We start from the raw sequence: 16,802 nt of genomic DNA, 5'->3' as shown, positions 1-16,802 counted from the left end.
ATCCGAGTACGATTCTCACTACATTAATTTTGTATAATCAATATGTTTATGCTGTCTTACTAAACCTACAGCATTCTTGTTTGTACAACCTTGTTAATTGTATCTGCGGTATCTGATGCCAAGTCTTCAGTTGAATATTTAGCCATCAATGATAATATTATTTCTATGGGAAAATATCCATTTAATGAAACTATCTAAGAATAATATGGCCAAAAGAAAAGCATAATAAATTTCTGGTATATCCCAAAGCTTTTTAATACTGTATTTTTTTCAGTATAGACATAATATTTCAGTGTTATAATTCAGGTATCTATTTATTTGTAAACTAGAAATTGCTTTTTATCTTATTGGGGATTACATTTTCCTATTCATATTATAGATAATTACTCCTGTGCTCAAAACCTACACTTTTTTATAAGTCCAGTGTGTAAATATTTTAATGTTCTTTACTCTACAAAGTCTACATATTTGTTATAGAATAAAAAGTAATTGAAAATAAGCAAAAGGAAAAAATTTTAATTACCTATAATCCTAACCCAAAAATTAATTATTCATGCCATTTTGTATATCTCCTTTGAGACTTTTGTTCTCTGCATATAAATATGTTGTATGCATACTCACAAATATATAAATAAATATTGGGCCCTATTGCTCCTGCTTTTAGAATTACTTTTTGCCTAATATTCTGTTTTCACCAAACACTTAATATTGCTCAATAAATATGTAGTTGCATTAGAATTATTGAGGCTACAGGGTATTCCACTGTATATATATACCAAATTTAGTTTCCTGTTGTTGGACATTTAAGCTGTTGCCAGTATTTCTGTTATAATCATTGATGTGATGAATATCCTTACAATTACATATTTCCTATACTTGTATAATTATTTCCTGAGGCTAAATGGGTTGACATGGAACTTCTGAGTAGATAGGTTTATATCTGTAAAATTTTGTTAAGGGCTGACAAATTGCCCTCCAGAAAAATCGTATCAGTTTACATCATGGCCATCAACATAGTGAAGAGTACAGTTCTTCCCTTCAGTCTGCTCAGCTCTGAGGATTCTTAGTCTTTTTAAATCTTTGCCAGACCAATAGAGGAAAAGTTAGGAGATGTGGAAGTTTTCACATATACTGTTGTCCAGCTCTTTCTCTTTTTGTGAATAATATGAAAATCTTTCCCTGGAAGTTATACACCAAATAAAATTAACAAGCATACTTAAGAAATTCAGAAGCAAAATAATAGGGTATGTTTTATTTCTATATTGTTTTATTTCTGTATTCTCTTTTTCTACTGAAAACACTTTGCAAATATTGTGACACCCTGTGTGCGACATATTGTGTCTCAGAGATTCTGATGACAATACGTGCCAACTTAGTCATGTTAGGTAACAGGTCAGATCTTTGTTTTTACAGCAGAAATGCGTAGAGGTAGCCCTTTCAGGTTTGATTTTTTTTTCTGTCTCCCTGTGGATCTGCATATTCTTATAAAAAGTAAGTGGGCATTTTAAAACAGATTTAAGAGTAGGTAGGTAGGTAGAATGAAGTATGTTTGTTAGTTTAGTGTCTCAGGCAGCCTGTGCACAAGTCAAACATGCTGTCAGTGTTCATATCTTTTACTGGAAAACACTGTTTTCTTTGGTAATGGCAAGACGGTATCTGCCGGTAGGTATTTTCCAAAAAGGAATGATAAAATCTGTGCCTAAAATGTTTTAAAAACTGAGTGCGTGCATAAAAGTATTTGTGTGAATAAAAGAAAGCTCTTTAATATTAATAATACCTAAAAGCTTTTTAATGTAATTTTTTTCATAACAAATTTTATCAATATATTTAAAAATAATTTTAGCCATCGTTTCAGAGCATATTTTATGTTTTATGGGTTTTTTTTTTAAATCTAACTATTACATTGCTTACTAATGAAACGTCATCAAATAAGAAGAGTCTTAACTGCTTTCAGGCAATGAAATAGGTAATTCAGGTCCATCATGTTTTCAAAATCTGTATTTTATTATCCTCATTAGAGTTTAACCTTAAACTGACAGGACAAGGCTAGTCATGAATAAAGTAGCTAATTAGTTATAGTAAGGAGCAATGATCTTGCTGGCATTTGAAAGCCAGAGTGAGATCTATACCTAAAACAAGTTCAACGAGGAGTTTTGCTTTTTATTTGAATTAGGTTATTATTATTTACTTGTTTTTATTGTTGTTTCTGTTTTTGCTGCTGCTCGAAGAAGTTGATGGTGTGTCAGGTTTTGAGAAGGAGCCATGGTTTACATACGAAAATGCAGTTTCCCACTCATCTGCTCTGGCCTTGGGGATAGAATACACAAGTTGTGGAGTAACATGAATTAACTTGTTTAACCTGAGTTCATACATTTATACAAAGCCTGGCTGTGAATTAAGTGCTTTCATATGTATTGAATTGCCTTTTTGGCATCTCCAGTTTAACATCAACAGTCATCTCAAACCTAACAGGTCCAAAAGCAAACCATTGACTGCACAGCCCCATCCCACTCCTGCCAAACCGGCTCCTCCCGTCTTCCCCATCTCAAGTAAAGAGAATTCCATTTTTCTAGTGGCTAAAGGTAAAAGCTTTGCAGTCCTTTTTAACTACTCTCAAACACCCTAGCCAGGCCCAGTCTCACTGGCTTAGATAAATATTCAAAATAAATCCAGACTCTAACCATTTCTCATCACCTCTCCCTAGTAACGAACACTGTGGCCCAAACCACCATCAGCTGCTCCCCTTCCCCAGATTATTGTGGAAGTCTCCTGTCTTGTATCCCTGCTTCTGTTATCCCTTCTGCTGTGTGCACCCCTATACCAAATGGTCCTTTTATAATACGTCAGATATATCAGTTCTTTGCCTAAAGCTTTTCAGTGATTCCCAACTCACTGAGTAAAAGCACACAAAACCTTGTAAAATCGCAATATACTTTTCTTTTTTTTTTTTTTTTTAATTTTTTTTTCAACGTTTATTTATTTTTGGGACAGAGAGAGACAGAGCATGAACGGGGGAGGGGCAGAGAGAGAGGGAGACACAGAATCGGAAACAGGCTCCAGGCTCTGAGCCATCAGCCCAGAGCCTGATGCGGGGCTCGAACTCACGGACTGCGAGATCGTGACCTGACTGAAGTTGGACGCTTAACCGACTGCACCACCCAGGCGCCCCACAATATGCTTTTCAAAACCGCTGTCGCTCACGGCACCTGGGTGGCCCTGTAGGTTAAGTGTCCGCCTTTGGCTCAGGTCATGATCTCATGGTTCATGAGTTCAAGCCCCACATCAGGCTCTCTGGTGTCAACGCAGAGCCTGCTTTAGATCCTCAGTCTCCCACTCTCTTTGCCCCTCCCTCACTCGCTCGCTCTCGCTTTCAAAAATGAATACACATATTTCAAAAATCACAATCACTCTTGACTCAGGTACTGTAAGTATACTGCTTTCACAGAACCTTGACATTTGCTCTTCCTTCTGCCTGCATTCTTTTCCTCTGCCTAAAATTCGTGTGGCTCACTCCATTTTTCCCTTCAGGTGTCTGCTCAAATATTACCTTTTCAGAGAAGCTCTTGCTTGACATCTGCTCCCCATGAGCTTTCCCACCGCAACCACCATACTTGATTTTTCTCCATAGCACTTCTCCCTCCTGGCATGATACATTTCTTTGTCCGTGAGTTTATGTCTACCTTTCTTCATTTAGCATGTAAGTTTCTCGAGCACAAGGACTTTGTCTGTTTCGGTGTCACTCCTATATTCCGGCAGCTGTAACAATGCCTGGAGATTCGATAGGCATTCAGTAAAAAATTGTTGAATTAATTTAATCCAAAGAACTTTGCCCTAAAGGCTGTATTCATTACTACCATCACCCCTGCTTATAGACTAGAAAACTGAGGCTCACTGAGGTTAAGTGGCCCAGAGGTCACATGGAAAGTAAGCAGCTAAACTGGACTCCAAACCCAGTTCTAAACTGATCCTTTCATTCCCCAACAGTAGAGAAGATTTGAATTGCTCCGGTTCCTGGGAGAAGGAACACTTATATTTTACACTCTGGTATAAGTTAATTATATCAGATCATTCTCTAAAGCAGTTTGGTGGGGAAAGCAGATGAAATTGATGATACAAGGAGAAAAGAATGTTAGGAAGAGATTTCAAGTGCCTTTCAGTTTGGGCAAGGATCTTTTTTTCCAAAAGGCACCTGGGGCTTTTCTCCAGTGTCTTCCTACTTCAAAGACACTGAGGTATTAATTCCATGTTGAACCACAAATAACTGACTTCTGGATTTTGTTAACCCTAAGCTAAGAGAAGTTACTTCCCATTTCACAGGTCCTTTTCACAGTTAATTACTGTCAAAGTAGCCTTGTATCCTCAGTGTCATGACTGGGCTACAGCATTACTTGTATCTCATAAGTTTTCTTTTTTAGTCCATTCTCCTTTATAATAAACCATTTAAAAATGCCATGGTATATGTTAACGTGGTGTGAAATTTCAGGATGCATATGATGAGTAAAAATTGATCCAAACAGTGGTCATTGTCTTCCTACTTCTTTTTTTTTTTTTTTTTTTTTTTTTTGTCTTCCTACTTCTAAAACAGTATGCATTGTATCCATTTGTGTGTCCTACCACCAATTTAAGAATTACTTAGAAGGATTGGATTTTGTTTGTTTGTTTGTTTTCACCAACTTTATTTGTTCTAAACAAAATTAAATTTGCCGATAAGCTGAAAGCGAATCAGCCATTTGGCTGACAGGAAGGTCAATTTCGTCCTATTTTGTGAGGATTCCCCCTTTCTAGTTTTATAGAATGTGATGCAGTCCCAGATTTTGGAGAAATACCTTTAATTTATCACTGTCTTTCTTGAAATGCTTATTGCCCAAGACATCTTAATCTATTTGGGTTGGATCCACTCAGCCCCCTACACCTTTGCCCAAGCTCAGATGTTGGTGTGTATTCAGCCTCTCTCATATCTACTCACACACCCCTTTGAGAGTCTTGCCGTAGAGGTAGGCATCTCAAACAAGTATTTTACTATGTTCCTTCGTAGTCTGAAGTTCCATTCTCTCTGACCTCACTCCACATGGGAGTGGGTGTTTGTTGATATTACCGTCACCATAACTGGAAGGAATGGGCAGACCTAAATTCCTTCACAAGGGATGTTCTTCTGTAAGGAGGTTCAATGAACAAAGGAAACTGGATGTTTGGAAAATGAGGAACCCTCTTGCTGTCACAGCCATGGGAAGATGGCAACTCACCAGAGAGAGGTGGTTTTTCCAAAGAAAGGTTCCCAAATTTAGACAAGTGACACTCTCCCCTCGAGAGGGTTTTCTGAAGAGAAAAGGGTGGGGTGGCTTCAAGATGAAATCTTCAGGATCCCAACATCAAAGGGCAGGGACCCACTAGTCCCAGAAAACAAGGTTAACACTGGGGACTCTGAGAGAAACACTGTGAGTCTCAGAAAGTTCAGAGATAACAAGGCAGTGTTGAAGGAATAGTCTGGTGAAGAGGGAAATTTCTTCACAGCTAAGCCCGAAGAAAGTTCAAATTTGCAATTTTCTTAACCTTGTAGAAAAGACTCCCTGATGAGAACAGATCAAGACCTAGAACAGACAGCGTGTGTTGATGAAGTGTCTGTAAATTTTAAAACAAATTATTTTCTGTCATCCACTTGAGAAATGAGGTGGGGAAAATGGTATTCTACACGTAAGAAAAAATTGTGATTGTTCTTTACCTTATTTAAAGGTATTACTTGTTTGGATGGCTATATATGTAATGCTGTTTTGTTCATGTTTGGATAGAATGGGGAGGCCTGAGTTCATTTTTAAGACTACCAGCCAAATATCAGCTCTTTTTTAGCAAATGATCAAGTTTCCTTGATTTTTCCCCTTAGACTTGACTCTGGATCTCTTATTAAGATAGCAGCCTCTTAGAGATTTGCTTAAGCAGGTCCAAGGAAAATTAGGGAGAAAGGAATGTTCTCAGTTCCTAGCCGACCAAGATCACAGTATGTAATCGTGGCTTGTCACTGAGTTAGGGGAAAGATGTGATCATTTGGCCCTTACAGGTATTTTGCAGTCTTCCCCTATAGAAAATAAGGAGAAACAGAGTCACGCAAAAATTAAAGATTATGAATAGAATAGACCTAATATCAGATAGCTACACTACTTCATACAGGTGTAACTATTCTAAGCAATCTGATACATTTTTCTTATGGTATTAGTATGTTAGCAGAAACCTGCCAAAAATTCTTATAAGTTCTTACTAGTTTCTATTTAAAATGTCTGTGCTAAGGCTAATAAAGCAAAGATTTATTGAGCCCTTACTGCTTTCTGGGCCTTGATTCATAAAGATCAATAAGACACAGCCCCGGGGACCATGTAGACAAGGAGAACAACAAGCAGGGGTTAATACAGTAGTCCAGGCTAGGAAACAAGGAAGGCGGAGCTTTGGGGATAAAGACAAGGGGAATGGTGTGTGAATTCTTTTTTTTTTTTTTATTACTTTCTTCAGTAAATATGCATGTACCATGCACCGCCAGATACTGAACATACAGAAATGACTCTTTCTTGAAGAGCTTACATTCAAGAAACGATAGAGCAAGATTTCTCTACTTCAGCATGGTTGATACTTTGGACAAGATAACTCATTCTCGCGGAGGGATATCATTTGCATTGTAGGATCCATAGCAGAATGTCTGGCCTCTTCTCACTAAATGCCAATAGCAGTCTTTCTCCCCCACTCTGAGCCCCCCAATTTGTGACAGACGGAAGTGTCTCCAGATATTGTCAGATGTCCTCTGGAGGCCCTAGGGAGATCACCTGTGGTTGAGAAGCAGTATTCTCTTTTATTTTCTTATTCGAGTGTAATTGATACGCTATGTTACAGGAGTTTCAGGTGTCCAGCGTAGTGATTCAGCTTCATTATGCTGTGCTCACAAGTGTAACTACCATCTGCCAACCATATACCTCTATTACAGTATCATTGACTACATTCTATCTTTTACATGCTGTATCTTTTATTCCTGTGACTTACTCATTTCATACCTGGAAGACTGTACTTTTTTTAATGTTTATTTATATTTATTTTTGAGAGACAGAGAGAGAGACAGAGAGAGAGAGAGAACACTCAAGCAGGAGACAGGCAGAGAGAGAGAGAGAGAGGGAGAGAGAGAATTCCAAACAGGCTCCGCACAGTCGGTGCAGAACCCAACGCGGGGCTCAGTCCCACAAAGCCTGAGATCATGACCTGAGCCAAATCAGCACTTAGATGCCTAACCTACTGAGTCACCCAGACACCCCTAGAAGACTGTATTTTAACCTCCCCTTCATGCATTTTGCCAACCCCCTATACCCCTTCTCTCTACCAACCATCAATTTGTTTTCTTTATCTATAGATCTGATTCTGGTTTTTGTTTAGAGAAGCACTGTTTTAGCAGTAACATTGGTATCCGCTTTTAACTGATTAGAGACATCTGTGAGGACTCTCCAGTTTCTAACGAGTAACCAGGTAGGGACATGTTTCCTAGGAGGAACCTATAGGACATTTGGCTGGGAAATGTTCATTAGGCAGCTTTACAAATCTGGAATTCAAGTGAGGGATATGAGCTAGAGATACAGGTTTGAGGATTGAAACCCTAGAATAAATGACCTCACCCACAGAAATATGCAACTTTGAACCAAAACTGAGTTTTTGAAACTAAAAATTTCCAGAATGGGTGTCCCAAAGGAAAGACTGATAATCGAAAAGAGCAACAAAACTCACATTTTCTTTCTTTCCATATGTTCTCAGTATTTGAGGATTGGAGGTTATTTTCCATGCAAGAGTATACAGTAATGCCTCACAAAATATCATATTCTTATTTTTAAAAGATTCATCTGTTAATAAATCATAACAGCATGAATAATTATACCAGTCAAACAAATTAATCTTCCTACAAGTGCCTAAATAAGGACTAAAATAAATCAAAATAATTACTCCTGCAAGGGAATGGACTAAATGACCTTCTGCAAGCTCTCCTTGAGCCTTTTTTCAGCTTCAAATTCTACTGACATCTTGGTGGTTATGGAGCGTTGTGTACTAGATATCATACTGTATTTCTTAATGGCTAGTATTTTATGCTAACATTACGTAATTTTACATTCACTATCGTACTTGATCCTCTCACTTTGATAGGTAGGTTTCATTATTGCAGGAAACTGAAACTTTTTTTTTAACGTTTATTTATTTTTGAGACAGAGAGAGACAGAGCATGAACGGGGAAGGGTCAGAGAGAGGGAAACACAGAATCCGAAACAGGCTTCAGGCTCTGAGCTGTCAGCACAGAGCCCGACGCGGGGCTCAAACTCACAGACCTCAAGATCATGACCTGAGCCGAAGTCGGCCGCTTAACCGACTGAGCCACCCAGGCGCCCCCAGAAAACTGAAGTTTTTAAGTAAAGTGATTAGGATCACATAGCCAATAAGTGCCAAGGCCAGGATGAGAACTCCCGGCCTCCTCGTGAGATTAAGCCCCACATCTGGCTCTGTGCTGATAGTGCAGAGCCTGCTTGGGATTCTCTCTCTCTCTCTCTCTCTCTCCCTCCCTCTCTCTCTGTCTCTCTTTCTCTCTCTGTCTCTCTCTCTCTCTCCCCCTCCCCCTCTGTCCCTCTATCCCACACTCTCTCACTCTCATTGTCTCTCTCTCAAAATAAATAAATAAAAATAAATAAGTAAATAAAGAAATTTGGCCTCCTGATCCATTCCAGCTACCCTGACCCTTCACATCTGTAGTAGCTAAACTGGAAGTGATCTTTGCTAAAAACACAACAATCCAGTTTATTGCCAGCAGCCATACTTTAGATGACCCCTTGCCTTCTTTTATGTACTTGATGGAAAACATCCATTTTGCTTTTGTTTTTGTGAATAATTAGGTTAAATAAGGTTTTTTGTTTTGGCATTTGCAAAATTATAAATTTACATATGTATGATATATATATTTATATTCTCCCTATACATACATTCCCACTAATTTATTTTAATCTCTAACCCTATAGATTATATAAAATAATAGTTTATACAATAAGGAAATAACATAAAGCAATATGTTTATTTCACATTTTTGCCATTATTTTATTCATTTCCACATTTTTTCTTCCTTTCTTTCCTTAAAACGAATTCTTTGGGGCACCTGGGTGGCTTAGTCAGTTAAGTGCCCGACTCTTGGTTTTAGCTCAGGTCATGATCTCACAGTTTTGTGGGTTCAAGCCCCGATTCAGGCTCTGTGTTGACAGTGTGGAGCCTGCTTGGGATCTCTCTGCCCCTCCTCAACTCGTGCACATGATCTCTCTCTCTCCCTCAAAAATTAATAAACTTAAAAAAAAAAAAACCATCATCTCTTCTGTAGTGGTTTGCTTTTAAAAACAGACTGATTTTTTTATTGAATTTTATCTGATATACAATATAGTATTAACGTTAGGTGTATAACATAGTGATTCAACATTTATATATGTTACAAAATGCTCACAAGTATAACTACCATCTGTCACCATACAGAGATACTACAGTATTATTGACTATATTCTTTATTTTTAATGTTTTTATTTATTTTTGAGACAGAGAGAGATAAAGGATGAGCAGGGGAGAGTCAGAGAGAGAGAGACACTCACACACAATCTGAAGCAGGCTCCAGGCTCCGAGCTGTCAGCACAGAGCCCGACGTGGGGCTCGAAATCACAGACTGTGAGATCACGACCTGAGCTGAAGTCAGATGCCTAACCGACTGAGTCACCCAGGCACCCCAATATATTCTTTATGCTGTACTTTTCAGCCCACTCACTTGCATTTTATAACTGGAAGTTTTTACCTCATAGTCTCCACCTATTTTGCCCATCTGCCCACCTCCCTACCTCTGACAACTGCCAGGTTTTTTCTGTGTTTAAGAGTCCATTTCTGTTTTTTATTTGTTCATTCATTCATTTTGTCTTTAAGATTTCACATATAAGTGAAATCATACAGTAATTGTCTTTCTCAGTCTAACTTATTTCACTTTACTATAATATCCCTTAGGCGTGTGTGTGTGTGTGTGTAATCTTCTTTACACACACACACTTGGGCTGATTCCATATCTTGGCTACTGTATGTAATGCTGCAGTAAACATAGGGGTGCATGTATCTTTTCAAATTAATGTTTTCATTTTCTTTGGATAAATAGTAGTGGAATTACTGGATTATATGGCATTTCTATTTTTAGTTTTTTGAAGAACCTGAATATTGTTTCTTACAGTGGTTGCATCAATTTACATTTCCACCAGAGTATACGATTTAGAGTGATAGTAGCCATTTTTATTGGTGTGATATCTCATTCTGATTTGCATTTGCACTTCCCTGATGATGAGTGATGTTGAGCATCTTTTCTGTTGACTATCTGTGTGTCTTTCGAAAAAGGTCTATTCATATCTTTTGCCCATTTTTTAATCAGTTTTTTAAACAAATGTTTAAAACAAACATTTTTTAATGTGTGTTTTTTTGGTGTTGAATTGTAGGAGTTCTTTATATATTTTGGATATTAACCCTTCATTGGGCATATCATGAAGGGAGAAGGCAAATACCTTCTCCCATTTACTAGGTTGCCTTTTTGTTTTGTTGATGGTTTCCTTCACTGTGCAAAAGCTGCTTATTTTGAAGTAGTCCCAATAGTTTATTTTTGCTTTTGTTTCCCTTTACCTTAGGAGACCTATCATAAATACGTTAAGGCCAGTGTCCAAGAGACTACTGCTTGTGTGGTCTTTTAGCATTTTTATGGTTTCAGGTGTCACATTTAGCTCTTTAATCCATTTTGCACTTATTTTGGGGTATAGTATACAAAAGTGGTCCAGTTTCATTCTTTTGCATATAGCTGTCCAGTTTTCCCGACATCATTTTTTTTTAACTTTTACTTATTTTTGAGAGACAGAAACAGAGCATGAATGGGGGAGGAGCAAAGAGAGGGGGAGACACAGAACCTGAAGCAGGCTCCAGGCTCTGAGCTGTCAGCACAGAGCCCGACGCAGGGCTCGAACCCATGAACTATGAGAAGCCGAAGTCAGATGTTTGACTGAGCCACCCAGGTGCCCCCCAACATCATTTATTGAAGAGACTTTCTTTTTCCCTATTGTATATTCTTGCTTTCTTTGTCATAGGTAAATTGGCTGTATAAGCATGGGTTTATTTCTGGGCCTTCTGTCTTCTTCCATTGATATTATGTCTTTTTGTGCCAGTACCATAACGTTTTGATTACTATAGCTTTGTAGTATATCTTGAAATCTGAGATTGTGATACCACCAGCTTTGTTCTTTTTTCTCAAGATTGCTTTGGCTATTCAGGGTCTTTTGTGGTTCCATACAAATTTTAGGGGTTTTTTTCTAATTATGTGAAAAATACTATTCATATTTTTTATAGTGATTGCATTGAATCCCTTTCCATTTGTTTCTGTCATCTTCAATTTCTTTTATCCGTGTCTTACAGTTTTCAGAGTACAAGTCTTCTACCTCTTTGGTTAAATTTATTCTTAGGTATTTTATTCTTTTTGATATGATTATAAATGGGATTGTTTTCTTAATTTCTCTTTTTGCTACTTTGTTATTAGTGTATAGAAATGCAACAGATTTCTGTATATTAATTTTGTATCCTGCAGCTTTACTAAATTCATTTATTCTGAAATTTTTTGATTGGGTCCTTAGGGTTTTCTATATATAGTATCATGTCATTTACAAATAGTGACAGTTTTACTTCTTCTTTACCATAATGGATGCCTTTTATTTCTTTTCCTTTTATTTTTTTATTTAAAAAATGCTTAATGTTCATTTATCTTTGAGAGAGAGAGAGAGAGAGTGTGTGTGTGTGTGTGAAAGTCATGGAGGGGCAGAGAGAGAGGGAGACACAGAATCTAAAGCAGGGCTCTAGGCTCTGAGCTGTCAGCACAGAGCCAGATGCGGGCTCAAACTCACAAGCTGTGAGATCATGACTTGAGCTGAAGTTGGACACTTACCTGAGTGAGCCACCCAGGTGCCCCTGGATGCCTTTTATTTCTTGTCTGATTGCTGTATCTAGGACTTCCAGTACTCTGTTGAATAAAAGTGCAGAGAGTGAACATCTTTTCCTTTTTTTTTTTTTTTAATTTTTTTTTTTTTTAACGTTTATTTATTTTTTTGGGACAGAGAGAGACAGAGCATGAACGGGGGAGGGGCAGAGAGAGAGGGAGACACAGAATCAGAAACAGGGTCCAGGCTCTGAGCCATCAGCCCAGAGCCCGACGTGGGGCTCGAACTCACGGACCACGAGATCGTGACCTGGCTGAAGTCGGACGCTTAACCGACTGCGCCACCCAGGCGCCCCGTGAACATCTTTTTCTTGCTCCTGATCTTAAAGCTTTAAGCTTTTCACCATTCAGTATGATGTTAGCTCTGGGTTTGTCATACATGACCTTTATTATGTTGAGATATGTTCCCTCTATACTCATTGTATTGAAAGTTTTTATCATGAATGGATGGTGAATTTTGTCAAATACTTTTTCTACATCTAGTGAGATGACCATGTGATTTTTATCCTTCATTTTGTTAATGTGGTGTATCACATTGATTCATGTGGATATTGAACCATCCTTGCATCCCTGGAATAAATCCCACGACCATGGTGAATGATATTTTTAAGGTGTTGTTGAATTCAGTTCAACATCAGGGATATTGGTCTGTAATTTTTTTTTTACTTTGGTAATGCTGGCTTCATAGGATAAATTTGAAAACATTCCTTCATCTTCTATTTTTGGAATAGTTTGAAGATAGGTATTAACTTTTCTTTAAATGCTTGGTAAAATTCACCTTTGAAGCCATATAGTCCTGGACTTCCGTGTGTTGGAAACTTTTTGATTACCAACTCAATTTTGTCACTAGTTATCACTCTCTCCAGATTTTCTATTTCTTCCTAATTTAGTTTGGAAAAGATGATGTGTTTCTAAGAATTTATCCATTTCTTCTAGATCGTCCAGTTGGTTGGTGTGTAATTTTTTGTAGACCTTTCTTACAATCCTTTGTATTTCTATTGTATTGGTTATAATGTCTCCTTTCATTTCTGACTTTATGTGAGTTCTTTTTTTCTTGATGCGTCTAGCTACAGGTTTATTAATTTTATTTTTCTTTTCATACAATTAGCTCTTAGTTTCATTAATCTTTTCTAATTTTTTTAGTCTCTATTTCATTTATTTCTGCCTTGATTTTTATTATTTTCTGTCTTCAAACTGAGCTTTGTTCTCCTTTTACAAATTCCTTTGGATGTAAGATCAGATTATTTAACTGAGATTTTTCTTGTTTCTTGAGGTAGGCCTATATCACTCTAAACTTTCCTCTTCACACTATTTCATTTTATTTTTGAGAGAGAGAGAAAGAGAGAAAGCATGTGAGTGGGGGAGAGGAGCAGAGGGAGAGAGAGAGAATCCCACACAGGCCCAACACAGGGCTTGACAAAGGCCTAAATCCCACGACCCTGGGATCGTGACTTGAACCAAAATCAAGAGTCAGATGCTAAACTCACTGAGCCACCCCAGTGCCCCCAGAATATTTCATTTTTAAAAATAGTTTTAAATAGGTGATATAAAAATGCATATACACACACACACAGAGTAAAAAGTTCAAACAGCACAAATAGATTTAATAGATTTAAATAGTTTTAATAGATTTTTCCCAGACTACTCTCTTTTCAAAGTGTATACCAAGTTATACTCACAACTGAGATGCACCTGCATCTAAGGGTTGTAGGGAAAACCCTACTTCCTCACCAGTGCTGTGTAGCACACCAATATATAGGAAAGAATATCTAATTATTTGCATTTCTCTTATGAGTAATAATACCTTTTCATGTGCCTGAAGGTTAGCCTTTTTCTTATTGAAAAGAAACCTTAGAGAAACCTGTGCTCTTTACACTTTCCAACCATGTAACTTTGATGACACTAAACTCTCTGGAATTTAGTATTTGTATCTGTAGGAAGAGGAAGTTCAACAGTCTCCAGGATTCCCTTAATCTTGCACTGTCAGTGATCCTTGCTTAAAATCTTTAATGGCTTCCCATTATACTTAGAATAATTTCAAATAAGGTTGGCCTACAAGGCCCTCATGATCTCTTTACCAGCCCCACCACACTGCAGCCCTCTTTGGCCTCCTTTTTATTCTCCAGAACCTTAGGATTTGGTGATCTCCTTGCCTGGGACATGTGTGATCAATTTCTTCAGGTGGCCAGCAAGTTCTCATTTTTAGGCCTCATCTTTAGTGTTAGCTAATGAGAGGTGCATTACCTGACCACCTTATATAAATAATTCCACACTGTTTATTTTCTGTCATATCAGATAATTTCTTTCATGAAAAAAGTCTGACATTTTTATTTATTTGTTGGTTGATTTTCTACCTACCTTCACTAGACTCTAAGCTCTATGAGTGCAAAGACCTTATTTATTTTGTAGTACCTGACATATAGTAGGTTTGATAAAACAAGTAAATATTCATTTATCTTGTCACATCTTTAACACTGCTGAAGTCTTGTTTCTTAATTGGTTTGTAGTATTGAAAAGTTCAAAATGAGCGAGCAAGAGAGTGAGTGAGTGTATGTGTGTGCATGTGTGTGTGTGCTCATTCTCTTCCACAGAATTAGATACACCTGGACGGTAGGGTCATTCTTTTCAAAGAAGATGTTTGTCATAAAAACATTTAATAGACACGATAGAAAGTAATACAATTTTTTAAAAAAACAGTGAAAGATAATGCAGTTTATTTTAAAATGCTTAAAATTATGTGCCACAGATATTAGTATGACATTTAATGTCAAGAAATTAATCTTTGTTAAAATAAAAATTTGTTTTTATTTTCATCTTGTTTGAAATAACTATACTCTTGATTTCATAAAGTATCTAGGCTATATTTTATGCAGACAATCAGTATCTAGGCTATATTTTATGCAGACAATCTGTTGACATAAGTTATAAGCAAATAATTTGCATCTTTAAATATAGGTTCAAGTAATGCTAAGTACCTAGGCTAAGTTTTGCAAAGCTGGGCTGAATTTTGCAAAGCAGGAAAATAGTGTAATCCAAGAACCAAGTACCTTTTTCTGTGGGTACCTACCTTCAGTAATATAGTATGAATATACTCAATTTTCTGTGCCATTTTTACAGCTTTAGAATTTAAAGTCAAATCGTGAAAGCCAAATCAGCGCATGTGTTTGTTTTCCAAGGAATACATAGGCAAAGAAAATATGTGAACTTTGTCTTTGCTTCCACTTTGTCACATTGCACTGTCACTTCTTAAGCTTTATTTAAACAGAAGATTCCTGGTGGGGGAAGTTCATGTCTACTAGAATAGATTAATAAATTGTGGTGTATTCGTATAATGGAAAATAATATATATTAGTGAAATAAACGGAACAATGACCAATACATATGAATCTCACAAACATGATATTGAAGGAAGACACAAGAGTATATACTGTATGATTCCATTTATATGAGTTACAAAGCAGGAAAAACTGTTGTATAGAAGTAGGAGTCATAATAGTGGTTACATTTGGGGAGATGGTTGGTTGTGACTGGGAAGAAAAAGAAGTGAGATTTTCTGGGGTTCTGGCAATATTCTGTATCTTCTAGGTGGTTGTTACTCGAGCTAGTTGACTTTTTATAAACTCACCAAGCTGTGCACTGGTGATGGGTGTACTTCATTTTTTTTTATATATATTTCATTTTTTCTGATAGTTTTCATGCAGAAAGCACTATATCATTACATGTTAGCCTGCTCTCCTCCATCTTGTGAAAATTACATGCTTTGAGACTAAATGTAGGTCATTCTCTTTTCCTGGACAGTTTGTATTATTTCTTTTAATCTATAGTTTGACCTGTGTAAGATCTTGATGTTCTTCGTCTGACCAGTGTGTAAACTAGCTTTAGGTTACCTGCAGCTTGGATAAGCATGTCTTCTGTGTCTCCATTTCATTTAAGTCATTCATAAAATGTTGAAAAAGATAGGCTAATCACACATTACCCTACTAAAGAGCTTTTTTGTGCCTACTTGATGTATTTGGTCACTCAGCAAAATCTGCTAAAATTTACCTACCGAGCTTATTGCACATCTACCAAACTAAGTTATCATCCAGCCTGGAGTTCTCCCTCTCGCCCACAAGGATAAAGTCAAAGTGAGGCTTTTTAGCACAGTTTGCCTTTGTACTCTACTGTTGACAGTCTCATTGGTCATAAATTATACTTCCCTACATAAATAGAAGTCAGATTTATAACTGCCAGGCTACTGTGTTTATTTTGGCACTGAGCCAGTACCATTGACAATAATAAAGGAAGAAGACTTTGAAGAGTTTTGATTGTATATATTCCTGACCAGAATAGGAAGAAGCTGTTAATGGGTATGAACAAAGAATGATGCGGTCACCTCAGAGATACAACTGGTTGGCACAGCACTTGGCATTCAAAGAGAATCTGCGTATACCCTCAATTTATGCCTTGACTTAATAAGTTTTTTTAACAACTTTCAAAAGACCTCATCATAAACCATGCAGGAGTTCAAATATGTCTGCTTTATTCCCTTAATTTGTAATTATAATAGCCACATTGAGAAGGAAATAGAGTGACCCATGGCAGTTTGTTTTTGGTATATCCATGCTTAATCCCATTGATCATCACATCATTTTCTCAATACTAACAAATCTTCTGTTTAATAATCCTTTCTAGAGATTTGTTTAAAACTACATCATTCTCCTTGTTAACAAAAAAAACAAAATTTAATAGAATTGAATAGAATTGAAAACTGTGCCTT

General features: G+C 37.0%; 1 protein-coding gene and 1 long non-coding RNA gene across 6 annotated transcripts in view; one reads left to right on the top strand and one right to left on the bottom strand.

The window, feature by feature from the left end:
• Nucleotides 1-16,802, top strand: part of UBE2E2 (ubiquitin conjugating enzyme E2 E2) — a 386,977-nt gene that overhangs the window by 300,023 nt on the left and 70,152 nt on the right. The window lies entirely within an intron of this gene.
• The window catches only part of LOC147577125 (uncharacterized), an 83,670-nt gene that overhangs the window by 28,419 nt on the left and 38,449 nt on the right, over nt 1-16,802 (bottom strand). The window contains exon 2 of the long non-coding RNA XR_015240543.1: nt 11,993-12,067. This is a non-coding gene — a long non-coding RNA (uncharacterized LOC147577125). The remainder of the gene's footprint in view (nt 1-11,992; nt 12,068-16,802) is intronic.

This window comes from Puma concolor, chromosome C2, assembly GCF_028749965.1.
Source record: "Puma concolor isolate L17-30 chromosome C2, mPumCon1.1.hap2, whole genome shotgun sequence".
Lineage (NCBI taxonomy): Eukaryota > Metazoa > Chordata > Mammalia > Carnivora > Felidae > Puma > Puma concolor.
The sequence above is the reverse complement of the archived record's forward strand: the minus strand, read 5'-3'. Positions and strand labels throughout refer to the sequence as shown.